We start from the raw sequence: 16,857 nt of genomic DNA, 5'->3' as shown, positions 1-16,857 counted from the left end.
TTATTCCTGATCTCTACCCATATAGCCTCACTGCCCTCTGAGGTGTCCTCTCGCAGTATAGCTGTGATATTCTCCCGAACAAGTAGCGCAACTCCGCCTCCCCTTTTACATCCCCCTCTATCCCGCCTGAAACATCTAAATCCTGGAACGTTTAGCTGCCAATCCTGCCCTTCCCTCAACCAGGACTCTGTAATGGCCACAACATCATAGTTCCAAGTACTAATCCAAGCTCTAAGTTCACCTGCCTTACCCGTAATGCTCCTTGCATTAAAACATATGCACTTCAGGCCACCAGACCCGCTGTGTTCAGCAACTTCTCCCTGTCTGCTCTGCCTCAGAGCCACACTGTCCCTATTCCCTAGCTCTCCCTCAATGCTCTCACCTTCTGACCTATTGCTCCCGTGCCCACCCCCCTGCCATACTAGTTTAAACCCTCCCGTGTGACACTAGCAAACCTCGCGGCCAGGATATTTATGCCTCTCCGGTTTAGATGCAACCCGTCCTTCTTATACAGGTCACACCTGCCCCGGAGGAGCTTCCAGTGGTCCAGATAATGGAAACCCTCCCTCCTACACCAGCTGTTTAGCCACGTGTTTAGCTGCTCAATCTTCCTATTTCTAGCCTCACTGGCACGTGGCACGGAATAATCCCGAGATTACAACCCTCGAGGCCCTGTCTTTTAACTTTCTGCCTAGCTCCCTGAACTCCTGCTGCAGGACCTCATGCCCCTTCTTGCCTATGTCGTTAGTACCAATATGTACAACGACCTCTGCCTGTTTGCCCTCCCCCTTCAGGATGCCCTCTACCCGTTCGGAGACATCCTGGACCCTGGCACCAGGGAGGCAACATACCATCCTGGAGTCTCTTTCACGTCCACAGAAGTGTCTATCTGTGCCCCTGACTATAGAGTCCCCTATTACTATTACTCTTCTGAGCTTTGACCCTCCCTTCTGAACATCAGAGCCAGCCGTGGTGCCACTGCTCTGGCTGCTGTTGTTTTCCCCTGATAGGCTATCCCCCCCGACAGTATCCAAAGGGATATACCTGTTCGAGAGGGGGACAACCACAGGGGATTCCTGCACTGACTGCCTGCCCTTTCTGGTGGTCACCCATTTCTCTGCCTGCACCTTGGGACACCCAGTCCCCTCACACCCACTCTCCTCGTGCCCAGTCTCTTCACACCCAGTCCCCTCACACCCAGTCCCCTTACACCCAGTCCCCTCACACCCAGTCTCCTCACACCCAGTCTCGTCACACCCAGTCCCCTCACACCCAGTCCCCTCACACCCAGTCCCCTCACACCCAGTCCCCTCACACCCAGCCTCCTCACACCCAGACCCCTCACACCCAGTCTCCTCACACCCAGTCCCCTCACACCCAGTCTCCTCACACCCAGTCTCCTCACACCCAGTCCCCTCACACCCAGTCCCCTCACACCCAGCCTCCTCACACCCAGCCTCCTCACACCCAGTCCCCTCACACCCTATCTCCTCACACCCAGTCCCCTCACACCCAGCCTCCTCACACCCAGTCCCCTCACACCCAGTCCCCTCACACCCAGTCCCCTCACACCCAGTCTCCTCACACCCAGTCCCCTCACACCCAGCCCCCTCACACCCAGTCTCCTCGTGCCCAGTCTCCTCGTGCCCAGTCCCCTCACACCCAGTCCCCTCACACCCAGGTCCCCTCACACCCAGTCCGCTCACACCCAGTCCGCTCACACCCAGTCTCCTCACACCCACTCCCCTCGCGCCAGGTCTCCTCACACCCAGTCCCCTCACACCCAGTCCCTTCACACCCAGTCTCCTCACACCCAGTCCCCTCACACCCAGTCCCCTCACACCCAGCCTCCTCACACCCAGCCTCCTCACACCCAGTCTCCTCACACCCAGTCCCCTCGCACCCAGTCCCCTCACACCCAGTCTCCTCACACCCAGTCCCCTCGCACCCAGTCTCCTCACACCCAGTCTCCTCACACCCAGTCCCCTCACACCCAGTCCCCTCACACCCAGTCCGCTCACACCCAGTCCCCTCACACCCAGTGCCCTCACACCCAGCCTCCTCACACCCAGTCCCCTCACACCCAGTCCCCTCACACCCAGTCCCCTCACTACCAGTCTCCTCGTGCCCAGTCTCCTCGTGCCCAGTCCCCTCACACCCAGTCCCCTCACACCCAGTCCCCTCACACCCAGTCCCCTCACACCCAGCCCCCTCACACCCAGTCTCCTCGCGCCCAGTCTCCTCACACCCAGTCCCCTCACACCCAGCCTCCTCGTGCCCAGTCCCCTCACACCCAGTCCCCTCACACCCAGTCCCCTCACACCCAGTCCCCTCACGCCCAGTCTCCTCACGCCCAGCCTCCTCGTGCCCAGTCCCCTCACACCCAGTGCCCTCACACCCAGTGCCCTCACACCCAGTCTCCTCGCGCCCAGCCTCCTCGTGCCCAGTCCCCTCACACCCAGTGCCCTCACACCCAGCCGGTCACACCCAGTCCCCTCACACCCAGTCTCCTCACACCCAGTCCCCTCACACCCAGTCCCCTCACACCCAGTCCCCTCACACCCAGTCCGCTCACACCCAGTCCGCTCACACCCAGTCTCCTCACACCCAGTCCCCTCACACCCAGTCCCCTCACACCCAGTCCCCTCGCACCCAGTCCCCTCACACCCAGTCTCCTCACACCCAGTCCCCTCACACCCAGTCCCCTCACACCCAGTCCCCTCACCCCCAGTCTCCTCGCGCCCAGCCTCCTCACACCCAGTCCCCTCACACCCAGTCCCCTCACACCCAGTCCCCTCACACCCAGTCCCCTCACACCCAGTCTCCTCGTGCCCAGTCCCCTCACACCCAGTCCCCTCACACCCAGTCCCCTCACACCCAGTCCACTCGCACCCAGTCCCCTCACACCCAGTCCACTCACACCCAGTCCCCTCGCACCCAGTCTCCTCACACTCAGTCCCCTCACACCCAGTCTCCTCGCACCCAGTCCCCTCACACCCAGTCTCCTCACACCCAGTCCCCTCACACCCAGTCTCCTCACACCCAGTCCCCTCACACCCAGTCCCCTCGCACCCAGTCCCCTCACACCCAGTCTCCTCACACCCAGTCCCCTCACACACAGTCCCCTCACACAGTCTACTCACACCCTGTCCCCTCACACCCAGTCCCCTCACACCCAGTCCCCTCACACCCAGTCCGCTCACACCCAGTCTCCTCACACCCACTCCCCTCGCGCCCAGTCTCCTCACACCCAGTCCCCTCACACCCAGTCCCCTCACACCCAGTCCCCTCACACCCAGTCTCCTCACACCCAGTCCCCTCACACCCAGTCCCCTCACACCCAGTCCCCTCACACCCAGTCTCCTCACACCCAGTGCCCTCACACCCAGTCTCCTCACACCCAGTGCCCTCACACCCAGTCTCCTCACACCCAGTCCCCTCACACCCAGTCTCCTCACACCCAGTCCCCTCACACCCAGTCCCCTCACACCCAGTCCCCTCACACCCAGTCCCCTCACACCCAGTCCCCTCGCACCCAGTCCGCTCGCACCCAGTCCGCTCGCACCCAGTCCCCTCGCACCCAGTCCGCTCACACCCAGTCCGCTCACACCCAGTCCCCTCACACCCAGTCCCCTCACACCCAGTCCCCTCACACCCAGTCTCCTCACACCCAGTCTCCTCACACCCAGTCTCCTCACACCCAGTCCCCTCACACCCAGTCCCCTCACACCCAGTCCCCTCACACCCAGTCCCCTCACAACCAATCTCCTCACACCCAGCCTCCTCACACCCAGTCCCCTCACACCCAGTCCCCTCACACCCAGTCCCCTCACACCCAGTCTCCTCATACCCAGTCTCCTCATACCCAGTCTCCTCACACCCAGTCACCTCACACCCAGTCCCTTCACACCCAGTCCCCTCACACCCAGTCCCCTCACACCCAGTCCCTTCACACCCAGTCCCCTCACACCCAGTCTCCTCACACCCAGTCCCCTCACACCCAGTCCCCTCACACCCAGTCCCCTCACACCCAGTCCCCTCACACCCAGTCTCCTCACACCCAGTCCCCTCACACCCAGTCCCCTCACACCCAGTCCCCTCACACCCAGTCCCCTCACACCCAGTCCCCTCACACCCAGTCCCCTCACACAGTCTACTCACACCCAGTCCCCTCACACCCAGTCTCCTCACACCCAGTCCCCTCACACCCAGTCCCCTCACACCCAGTCTCCTCACACCCAGTCCCCACACACCCAGTCCCCTCACACCCAGTCCCCTCACACCCAGTCCCTTCACACCCAGCCTCCTCACACCCAGTCCCCTCACACCCAGTCCCCTCACACCCAGCCTCCTCACACCCAGTCTCCTCACACCCAGTCCCCTCACACCCAGTCTCCTCACACCCAGTCCCCTCACACCCAGTCCCCTCACACCCAGTCCCCTCACACAGTCTACTCACACCCAGTCCCCTCACACCCAGTCCCCTCACACCCAGTCCCCTCACACCCAGTCCGCTCACACCCAGTCTCCTCACACCCAGTCTCCTCACACCCAGTCTCCTCACACCCAGTCCCCTCACACCCAGTCCCCTCACACCCAGTCCCCTCACACCCAGTCCCCTCACACCCAGTCCGCTCACACCCAGTCTCCTCACACCCAGTCTCCTCACACCCAGTCTCCTCACACCCAGTCCCCTCACACCCAGTCTCCTCACACCCAGTGCCCTCACACCCAGTCTCCTCGCGCCCAGCCTCCTCGTGCCCAGTCCCCTCACACCCAGTGCCCTCACACCCAGCCGGTCACACCCAGTCCCCTCACACCCAGTCTCCTCACACCCAGTCCCCTCACACCCAGTCCCCTCACACCCAGTCCCCTCACACCCAGTCCGCTCACACCCAGTCCCCTCACACCCAGTCCCCTCACACCCAGTCCCCTCACACCCAGTCCCCTCGCACCCAGTCCCCTCGCACCCAGTCCCCTCGCACCCAGTCCCCTCACACCCAGTCCCCTCACACCCAGTCCCCTCGCGCCCAGTCTCCTCGCGCCCAGCCTCCTCACGCCCAGTCCCCTCACACCCAGTCCCCTCACACCCAGTCCCCTCACACCCAGTCCCCTCACACCCAGTCTCCTCACACCCAGTCCCCTCACACCCAGTCCCCTCACACCCAGTCCCCTCACACCCAGTCCCCTCACACCCAGTCTCCTCACACCCAGTGCCCTCACACCCAGTCTCCTCACACCCAGTGCCCTCACACCCAGTCTCCTCACACCGAGTCCCCTCACACCCAGTCTCCTCACACCCAGTCCCCTCACACCCAGTCCCCTCACACCCAGTCCCCTCACACCCAGTCCCCTCACAACCAGTCCCCTCACACCCAGTCCCCTCACACCAAGGCCCCTCACACCCAGCCCCCTCACACCCAGTCCCCTCGCACCCAGTCCCCTCGCACCCAGTCCCCTCGCACCCAGTCCGCTCGCACCCAGTCCGCTCGCACCCAGTCCCCTCGCACCCAGTCCGCTCACACCCAGTCCGCTCACACCCAGTCCGCTCACACCCAGTCTCCTCACACCCAGTCCCCTCACACCCAGTCTCCTCACACCCAGTCTCCTCACACCCAGTCCCCTCACACCCAGTCCCCTCACACCCAGTCCCCTCACACCCAATCTCCTCACACCCAGCCTCCTCACACCCAGTCCCCTCACACCCAGTCCCCTCACACCCAGTCTCCTCATACCCAGTCTCCTCATACCCAGTCTCCTCACACCCAGTCACCTCACACCCAGTCCCTTCACACCCAGTCCCCTCACACCCAGTCCCCTCACACCCAGTCCCTTCACACTCAGTCCCTTCACACTCAGTCCCCTCACACCCAGTCTCCTCACACCCAGTCCCCTCACACCCAGTCCCCTCACACCCAGTCACCTCACACCCAGTCCCCTCACACCCAGTCCCTTCACACCCAGTCCCCTCACACCCAGTCTCCTCACACCCAGTCCCCTCACACCCAGTCTCCTCACACCCAGTCCCCTCACACCCAGTCCCCTCACACCCAGTCCCCTCACACAGTCTACTCACACCCAGTCCCCTCACACCCAGTCCCCACACACCCAGTCCCCTCACACCCAGTCCCCTCACACCCAGTCCCCTCACACCCAGTCTCCTCACACCCAGTCCCCTCACACCCAGTCCCCTCACACCCAGTCCCTTCACACCCAGCCTCCTCACACCCAGTCCCCTCACACCCAGTCCCCTCACACCCAGCCTCCTCACACCCAGTCTCCTCACACCCAGTCCCCTGACACCCAGTCTCCTCACACCCAGTCCCCTCACACCCAGTCCCCTCACACCCAGTCCCCTCACACAGTCTACTCACACCCAGTCCCCTCACACCCAGTCCCCTCACACCCAGTCCCCTCTCACCCATTCCGCTCACACCCAGTCTCCTCACACCCAGTCTCCTCACACCCAGTCCCCTCACACCCAGTCCCCTCACACCCAGTCCCCTCACACCCAGTCCCCTCGCACCCAGTCCCCTCACACCCAGTCCCCTCTCACCCAGTCCCCTCTCACCCAGTCCCCTCACACCCAGTCTCCTCACACCCAGTCCCCTCACACCCAGTCCCCTCACACCCAGTCCCCTCACACCCAGTCCCCTCACACCCAGTCCGCTCACACCCAGTCCGCTCACACCCAGTCCCCTCACACCCAGTGCCCTCGCACCCAGTCCCCTCGCACCCAGTCCCCTCGCACCCAGTCTCCTCGCACCCAGTCTCCTCACGCCCAGTCCCCTCACACCCAGTCCGCTCACACCCAGTCTCCTCACACCCAGTCCCCTCACACCCAGTCCCCTCACACCCAGTCCCCTCACACCCAGTCCGCTCACACCCAGTCCCCTCACACCCAGTCCCCTCACACCCAGTCCCCTCACACCCAGTCCCCTCACACCCAGTCCCCTCACACCCAGTCCCCTCGCACCCAGTCTCCTCACACCCAGTCCCCTCACACCCAGTCTCCTCACACCCAGTCCCCTCGCACCCAGTCCCCTCACACCCAGTCTCCTCACACCCAGTCTCCTCACACCCAGTCCGCTCACACCCAGCCTCCTCACACCCAGTCCCCTCACACCCAGTCCCTTCACACCCAGTCCCCTCACACGCAGTCCCCTCACACGCAGTCCCCTCACACCCAGTCCCTTCACACTCAGTCCCTTCACACTCAGTCCCCTCACACCCAGTCTCCTCACACCCAGTCCCCTCACACCCAGTCCCCTCACACCCAGTCACCTCACACCCAGTCCCCTCACACCCAGTCCCTTCACACCCAGTCTCCTCACACCCAGTCCCCTCACACCCAGTCCCCTCACACCCAGTCTCCTCACACCCAGTCCCTTCACACCCAGTCCCCTCACACCCAGTCCCCTCACACAGTCTACTCACACCCAGTCCCCTCACACCCAGTCCCCTCACACCCAGTCCCCTCACACCCAGTCCCCTCACACCCAGTCCCCTCACACCCAGTCTCCTCACACCCAGTCCCCTCACACCCAGTTCCCTCACACCCAGTCCCTTCACACCCAGCCTCCTCACACCCAGTCCCCTCACACCCAGTCCCCTCACACCCAGCCTCCTCACACCCAGTCTCCTCACACCCAGTCCCCTGACACCCAGTCTCCTCACACCCAGTCCCCTCACACCCAGTCCCCTCACACCCAGTCACCTCACACCCAGTCCCCTCACACCCAGTCCCTTCACACCCAGTCCCCTCACACCCAGTCTCCTCACACCCAGTCCCCTCACACCCAGTCTCCTCACACCCAGTCCCCTCACACCCAGTCCCCTCACACCCAGTCCCCTCACACAGTCTACTCACACCCAGTCCCCTCACACCCAGTCCCCACACACCCAGTCCCCTCACACCCAGTCCCCTCACACCCAGTCCCCTCACACCCAGTCTCCTCACACCCAGTCCCCTCACACCCAGTCCCCTCACACCCAGTCCCTTCACACCCAGCCTCCTCACACCCAGTCCCCTCACACCCAGTCCCCTCACACCCAGCCTCCTCACACCCAGTCTCCTCACACCCAGTCCCCTGACACCCAGTCTCCTCACACCCAGTCCCCTCACACCCAGTCCCCTCACACCCAGTCCCCTCACACAGTCTACTCACACCCAGTCCCCTCACACCCAGTCCCCTCACACCCAGTCCCCTCTCACCCATTCCGCTCACACCCAGTCTCCTCACACCCAGTCTCCTCACACCCAGTCCCCTCACACCCAGTCCCCTCACACCCAGTCCCCTCACACCCAGTCCCCTCGCACCCAGTCCCCTCACACCCAGTCCCCTCTCACCCAGTCCCCTCACACCCAGTCTCCTCACACCCAGTCCCCTCACACCCAGTCCCCTCACACCCAGTCCCCTCACACCCAGTCCCCTCACACCCAGTCCGCTCACACCCAGTCCGCTCACACCCAGTCCCCTCACACCCAGTGCCCTCGCACCCAGTCCCCTCGCACCCAGTCCCCTCGCACCCAGTCTCCTCGCACCCAGTCTCCTCACGCCCAGTCCCCTCACACCCAGTCCGCTCACACCCAGTCTCCTCACACCCAGTCCCCTCACACCCAGTCCCCTCACACCCAGTCCCCTCACACCCAGTCCGCTCACACCCAGTCCCCTCACACCCAGTCCCCTCACACCCAGTCCCCTCACACCCAGTCCCCTCACACCCAGTCCCCTCACACCCAGTCCCCTCGCACCCAGTCTCCTCACACCCAGTCCCCTCACACCCAGTCTCCTCACACCCAGTCCCCTCGCACCCAGTCCCCTCACACCCAGTCTCCTCACACCCAGTCTCCTCACACCCAGTCCGCTCACACCCAGCCTCCTCACACCCAGTCCCCTCACACCCAGTCCCTTCCCACCCAGTCCCCTCACACGCAGTCCCCTCACACGCAGTCCCCTCACACCCAGTCCCTTCACACTCAGTCCCTTCACACTCAGTCCCCTCACACCCAGTCTCCTCACACCCAGTCCCCTCACACCCAGTCCCCTCACACCCAGTCACCTCACACCCAGTCCCCTCACACCCAGTCCCTTCACACCCAGTCTCCTCACACCCAGTCCCTTCACACCCAGTCCCCTCACACCCAGTCCCCTCACACAGTCTACTCACACCCAGTCCCCTCACACCCAGTCCCCTCACACCCAGTCCCCTCACACCCAGTCCCCTCACACCCAGTCCCCTCACACCCAGTCTCCTCACACCCAGTCCCCTCACACCCAGTTCCCTCACACCCAGTCCCTTCACACCCAGCCTCCTCACACCCAGTCCCCTCACACCCAGTCCCCTCACACCCAGCCTCCTCACACCCAGTCTCCTCACACCCAGTCCCCTGACACCCAGTCTCCTCACACCCAGTCCCCTCACACCCAGTCCCCTCACACCCAGTCCCCTCACACAGTCTACTCACACCCAGTCCCCTCACACCCAGTCCCCTCACACCCAGTCCCCTCACACCCAGTCCGCTCACACCCAGTCTCCTCACACCCAGTCTCCTCACACCCAGTCCCCTCACACCCAGTCCCCTCACACCCAGTCCCCTCACACCCAGTCCCCTCACACCCATTCCGCTCACACCCAGTCTCCTCACACCCAGTCTCCTCACACCCAGTCCCCTCGCACCCAGTCCCCTCACACCCAGTCCCCTCGCACCCAGTCCCCTCACACCCAGTCCCCTCACACCCAGTCCCCTCGCACCCAGTCCCCTCACACCCAGTCTCCTCACACCCAGTCCCCTCACACCCAGTCCCCTCACACCCAGTCCCCTCACACCCAGTCCCCTCACACCCAGTCCACTCACACCCAGTCCGCTCACACCCAGTCCCCTCACACCCAGTGCCCTCGCACCCAGTCCCCTCACACCCAGTCCCCTCGCACCCAGTCTCCTCACACCCAGTCCCCTCACACCCAGTCCGCTCACACCCAGTCTCCTCACACCCAGTCCCCTCACACCCAGTCCCCTCACACCCAGTCTCCTCACACCCAGTCCCCTCACACCCAGTCCCCTCACACCCAGTCCCCTCACACCCAGTCCCCTCGCACCCAGTTTTCTCGCACCCAGTCTCCTCACACCCAGTCCCCTCACACCCAGTCTCCTCACACCCAGTCCCCTCGCACCCAGTCCCCTCACACCCAGTCTCCTCACACCCAGTCTCCTCACACCCAGTCTCCTCACACCCAGTCTCCTCACACCCAGTCCGCTCACACCCAGCCTCCTCACACCCAGTCCCCTCACACCCAGTCCCCTCACACCCAGTCCCCTCGCACCCAGTCTCCTCACACCCAGTCCCCTCACACCCAGTCCCCTCACACCCAGTCCCCTCACACCCAGTCCCCTCGCACCCAGTCCCCTCACACCCAGTCTCCTCACACCCAGTCCCCTCACACCCAGTCCCCTCACACCCAGTCCCCTCACACCCAGTCTCCTCACACCCAGTCCCCTCACACCCAGTCCCCTCACACCCAGTCCCCTCACACCCAGTCCCCTCGCACCCAGTCCCCTCGCACCCAGTCCCCTCGCACCCAGTCTCCTCACACCCAGTCCCCTCACACCCAGTCTCCTCACACCCAGTCCCCTCGCACCCAGTCCCCTCACACCCAGTCTCCTCACACCCAGTCTCCTCACACCCAGTCTCCTCACACCCAGTCCCCTCACACCCAGTCCCCTCACACCCAGTCTCCTCACACCCAGTCTCCTCACACCCAGTCTCCTCACACCCAGTCCCCTCACACCCAGTCTCCTCACACCCAGTCCGCTCACACCCAGTCTCCTCACACCCAGTCTCCTCACACCCAGTCCCCTCACACCCAGTCCCCTCACACCCAGTCTCCTCACACCCAGTCTCCTCACACCCAGTCCCCTCACACCCAGTCCCCTCACACCCAGTCCCCTCACACCCAGTCCCCTCACACCCAGTCCCCTCACACCCAGTCCCCTCACACCCAGTCCCCTCAGACCCAGTCCCCTCACACCCAGTCCCCTCACACCCAGCCTCCTCACACCCAGCCTCCTCACACCAGTCCCCTCACACCCAGTCTCCTCACACCCAGTCTCCTCACACCCAATCCCCTCACACCCAGTCCGCTCACACCCAGTCTCTTCACACCCAGTCTCCTCACACCCAGTCCCCTCACACCCAGTCTCCTCACACCCAGTGCCCTCACGCCCAGTCTCCTCGCGCCCAGCCTCCTCGTGCCCAGTCCCCTCACACCCAATGCCCTCACACCCAGCCGGTCACACCCAGTCCCCTCACACCCAGTCTCCTCACACCCAGTGCCCTCACACCCAGTCTCCTCGCGCCCAGCCTCCTCGCGCCCAGCCTCCTCGTGCCCAGTCCACTCACACCCAGTCCCCTCACACCCAGTCCGCTCACACCCAGTCCCCTCACACCCAGTCCCCTCACACCCAGTCCGCTCACACCCAGTCTCCTCACACCCAGTCTCCTCACACCCAGTCCCCTCACACCCAGTCCCCTCACACCCAGTCCCCTCACACCCAGTCCCCTCACACCCAGTCCCCTCACACCCAGTCTCCTCACACCCAGTCCCCTCACACCCAGTCCCCTCACACCCAGTCCCCTCACACCCAGTCCCCTCACACCCAGCCCCTTCACACCCAGCCTCCTCACACCCAGTCCCCTCACACCCAGTCCCCTCACACCCAGTCCCCTCACACCCAGCCTCCTCACACCCAGTCTCCTCACACCCAGTCCCCTGACACCCAGTCTCCTCACACCCAGCCTCCTCACACCCAGTCCCCTCACACCCAGTCCCCTCACACCCAGTCCCCTCACACCCAGTCCCCTCACACAGTCTACTCACACCCAGTCCCCTCACACCCAGTCCCCTCACACCCAGTCCCCTCACACCCAGACCGCTCACACCCAGTCCGCTCACACCCAGTCTCCTCACACCCAGTCCCCTCACACCCAGTCCCCTCACACCCAGTCCCCTCACACCCAGTCCGCTCACACCCAGTCTCCTCACACCCAGTCTCCTCACACCCAGTCCCCTCACACCCAGTCCCCTCACACCCAGTCCCCTCACACCCAGTCCCCTCGCACCCAGTCCCCTCACACCCAGTCTCCTCACACCCAGTCCCCTCACACCCAGTCTCCTCACACCCAGTCTCCTCACACCCAGTCCCCTCACACCCAGTCCCCTCGCACCCAGTCCCCTCGCACCCAGTCTCCTCGCACCCAGTCCCCTCGCACCCAGTCTCCTCACACCCAGTCCCCTCACACCCAGTCCCCTCACACCCAGTCCCCTCACACCCAGTCCCCTCACACCCAGTCTCCTCACACCCAGTCCCCTCGCACCCAGTCTCCTCGCACCCAGTCTCCTCGCACCCAGTCTCCTCACACCCAGTCCCCTCACACCCAGTCCCCTCACACCCAGTCTCCTCACACCCAGTCCCCTCACACCCAGTCCCCTCACACCCAGTCCCCTCACACCCAGCCTCCTCACACCCAGCCTCCTCACACCCAGTCCCCTCACACCCAGTCCCCTCACACCCAGTCCCCTCACACCCAGTCCCCTCACACCCAGTCTCCTCACACCCAGTCTCCTCACACTAAGTCTCCTCACACCCAGTCTCCTCACACCCAGTCCCCTCACACCCAGTCCCCTCACACCCAGTCTCCTCACACCCAGTCCCCTCACACCCAGTCCCCTCACACCCAGTCTCCTCACACCCAGTCCCCTCACACCCAGTCTCCTCACACCCAGTCCCCTCACACCCAGTCCCCTCACACCCAGTCCCCTCACACCCAGTCCCCTCACACCCAGTTCCCTCACACCCAGTCCCCTCAGACCCAGCCTCCTCATGCCCAGTCCCCTCACACCCAGTCCCCTCACACCCAGTCCCCTCACACCCAGTCTCCTCACACCCAGTCCCCTCACACCCAGTCCCCTCACACCCAGTCCCCTCACACCCAGTCCCCTCACACCCAGTCTCCTCACACCCAGTCTCCTCACACCCAGTCCCCTCACACCCAGTCCCCTCACACCCAGTCCCCTCGCACCCATTCCCCTCACACCCAGTCCCCTCACACCCAGTCCCCTCACACCCAGCCTCCTCACACCCAGTCTCCTCACACCCAGTCCCCTGACACCCAGTCTCCTCACACCCAGCCTCCTCACACCCAGTCCCCTCACACCCAGTCCCCTCACACCCAGTCTCCTCACACCCAGTCCCCTCACACCCAGTCCCCTCACACCCAGTCCGCTCACACCCAGTGCCCTCACACCCAGTCTCCTCACACCCAGTCCCCTCGCACCCAGTCCCCTCGCACCCAGTCCCCTCACACCCAGTCTCCTCACACCCAGTCCCCTCGCACCCAGTCTCCTCACACCCAGTGCCCTCACGCCCAGTCTCCTCGCGCCCAGCCTCCTCGTGCCCAGTCCCCTCACACCCAATGCCCTCACACCCAGCCGGTCACACCCAGTCCCCTCACACCCAGTCCCCTCACACCCAGTCTCCTCACACCCAGTGCCCTCACACCCAGTCTCCTCACGCCCAGCCTCCTCGTGCCCAGTCCCCTCACACCCAGTGCCCTCACACCCAGCCGGTCACACCCAGTCCCCTCACACCCAGTCCCCTCACGCCCAGCCTCCTCATGCCCAGTCCCCTCACACCCAGTCCCCTCACACCCAGCCTCCTCACACCCAGCCTCCTCACACCCAGTCCCCTCACACCCAGTCTCCTCACACCCAGTCTCCTCACACCCAGTCCCCTCACACCCAGTCCGCTCACACCCAGTGCCCTCACACCCAGTCTCCTCACACCCAGTCCCCTCGCACCCAGTCCCCTCGCACCCAGTCCCCTCACACCCAGTCTCCTCACACCCAGTCCCCTCGCACCCAGTCTCCTCACACCCAGTGCCCTCACGCCCAGTCTCCTCGCGCCCAGCCTCCTCGTGCCCAGTCCCCTCACACCCAATGCCCTCACACCCAGCCGGTCACACCCAGTCCCCTCACACCCAGTCTCCTCACACCCAGTGCCCTCACACCCAGTCTCCTCACGCCCAGCCTCCTCGTGCCCAGTCCCCTCACACCCAGTGCCCTCACACCCAGCCGGTCACACCCAGTCCCCTCACACCCAGTCCGCTCACACCCAGTCCCCTCACACCCAGTCCGCTCACACCCAGTCTCCTCACACCCAGTCTCCTCACACCCAGTCCCCTCACACCCAGTCCCCTCACACCCAGTCCCCTCGCACCCAGTCCCCTCGCACCCAGTCTCCTCACACCCAGTCCCCTCACACCCAGTCTCCTCACACCCAGTCCCCTCGCACCCAGTCCCCTCACACCCAGTCTCCTCACACCCAGTCCCCTCACACCCAGTCCCCTCACACCCAGTCCCCTCACACCCAGTCCCCTCACACCCAGTCTCCTCACACCCAGTCTCCTCACACCCAGTCCGCTCACACCCAGCCTCCTCACACCCAGTCCCCTCGCACCCAGTCTCCACACACCCAGTCCCCTCACACCCAGTCTCCTCACACCCAGTCCCCTCACACCCAGTCCCCTCACACCCAGTCCCCTCACACCCTGTCCCCTCACACCCAGTCTCCTCACACCCAGTCCCCTCACACCCAGTCCCCTCACACCCAGTCCCCTCACACCCAGTCCCCTCGCACCCAGTCCCCTCACACCCAGTCTCCTCGCACCCAGTCCCCTCACACCCAGTCTCCTCACACCCAGTCCCCTCACACCCAGTCCCCTCGCACCCAGTCCCCTCACCCCCAGTCCCCTCACACCCAGTCCCCTCACACCCAGTCTCCTCACACCCAGTCTCCTCACACCCAGTGCCCTCACGCCCAGTCCCCTCACACCCAGTCCCCTCACACCCAGTCCCCTCACACCCAGTCCCCTCACACCCAGTCCCCTCACACCCAGTCTCCTCACACCCAGTCTCCTCACACCCAGTCTCCTCACACCCAGTGCCCTCACGCCCAGTCCCCTCACACCCAGTCTCCTCACACCCAGTGCCCTCACACCCAGTCTCCTCGCGCCCAGCCTCCTCGTGCCCAGTCCCCTCACACCCAGTGCCCTCACACCCAGCCGGTCACACCCAGTCCCCTTACACCCAGTCCGCTCACACCCAGTCCGCTCACACCCAGTCCGCTCACACCCAGTCCGCTCACACCCAGTCCCCTCACACCCAGTCCCCTCACACCCAGTCCCCTCACACCCAGTCTCTTCACACCCAGTCTCCTCACACCCAGTCCCCTCACACCCAGTCTCCTCACACCCAGTGCCCTCACGCCCAGTCTCCTCGCGCCCAGCCTCCTCGTGCCCAGTCCCCTCACACCCAATGCCCTCACACCCAGCCGGTCACACCCAGTCCCCTCACACCCAGTCTCCTCACACCCAGTGCCCTCACACCCAGTCTCCTCGCGCCCAGCCTCCTCGCGCCCAGCCTCCTCGTGCCCAGTCCACTCACACCCAGTCCCCTCACACCCAGTCCGCTCACACCCAGTCCCCTCACACCCAGTCCCCTCACACCCAGTCCGCTCACACCCAGTCTCCTCACACCCAGTCTCCTCACACCCAGTCCCCTCACACCCAGTCCCCTCACACCCAGTCCCCTCACACCCAGTCCCCTCACACCCAGTCCCCTCACACCCAGTCTCCTCACACCCAGTCCCCTCACACCCAGTCCCCTCACACCCAGTCCCCTCACACCCAGTCCCCTCACACCCAGCCCCTTCACACCCAGCCTCCTCACACCCAGTCCCCTCACACCCAGTCCCCTCACACCCAGTCCCCTCACACCCAGCCTCCTCACACCCAGTCTCCTCACACCCAGTCCCCTCACACCCAGTCCCCTCACACCCAGTCCCCTCACACAGTCTACTCACACCCAGTCCCCTCACACCCAGTCCCCTCACACCCAGTCCCCTCACACCCAGACCGCTCACACCCAGCCCGCTCACACCCAGTCTCCTCACACCCAGTCCCCTCACACCCAGTCCCCTCACACCCAGTCCCCTCACACCCAGTCCGCTCACACCCAGTCTCCTCACACCCAGTCTCCTCACACCCAGTCCCCTCACACCCAGTCCCCTCACACCCAGTCTCCTCACACCCAGTCTCCTCACACCCAGTCCCCTCGCACCCAGTCCCCTCGCACCCAGTCCCCTCGCACCCAGTCTCCTCGCACCCAGTCCCCTCACACCCAGTCTCCTCACACCCAGTCCCCTCACACCCAGTCCCCTCACACCCAGTCCCCTCACACCCAGTCCCCTCACACCCAGTCTCCTCACACCCAGTCCCCTCGCACCCAGTCTCCTCGCACCCAGTCCCCTCACACCCAGTCTCCTCACACCCAGTCCCCTCACACCCAGTCCCCTCACACCCAGTCTCCTCACACCCAGTCCCCTCACACCCAGTCCCCTCACACCCAGTCCCCTCACACCCAGCCTCCTCACACCCAGTCTCCTCACACCCAGTCCCCTCACACCCAGTCCCCTCACACCCAGTCCCCTCACACCCAGTCCCCTCACACCCAGTCTCCTCACACCCAGTCTCCTCACACTAAGTCTCCTCACACCCAGTCTCCTCACACCCAGTCCCCTCACACCCAGTCCCCTCACACCCAGTCTCCTCACACCCAGTCCCCTCACACCCAGTCCCCTCACACCCAGTCTCCTCACACCCAGTCCCCTCACACCCAGTCTCCTCACACCCAGTCCCCTCACACCCAGTCCCCTCACACCCAGTCCCCTCACACCCAGTTCCCTCACACCCAGTCCCCTCAGACCCAGCCTCCTCATGCCCAGTCCCCTCACACCCA

The 16,857-nt window shown here is 64.5% G+C and overlaps 1 protein-coding gene across 1 annotated transcript in view; it reads left to right on the top strand.

The window, feature by feature from the left end:
• mapk15 (mitogen-activated protein kinase 15) overlaps positions 1-16,857 on the top strand; it is a 687,990-nt gene that overhangs the window by 30,611 nt on the left and 640,522 nt on the right.

Source organism: Scyliorhinus torazame, chromosome 6 (genome assembly GCF_047496885.1).
Source record: "Scyliorhinus torazame isolate Kashiwa2021f chromosome 6, sScyTor2.1, whole genome shotgun sequence".
In the NCBI taxonomy this organism is placed as follows: domain Eukaryota; kingdom Metazoa; phylum Chordata; class Chondrichthyes; order Carcharhiniformes; family Scyliorhinidae; genus Scyliorhinus; species Scyliorhinus torazame.
This window is presented reverse-complemented; position numbering and strand designations above follow the sequence as displayed.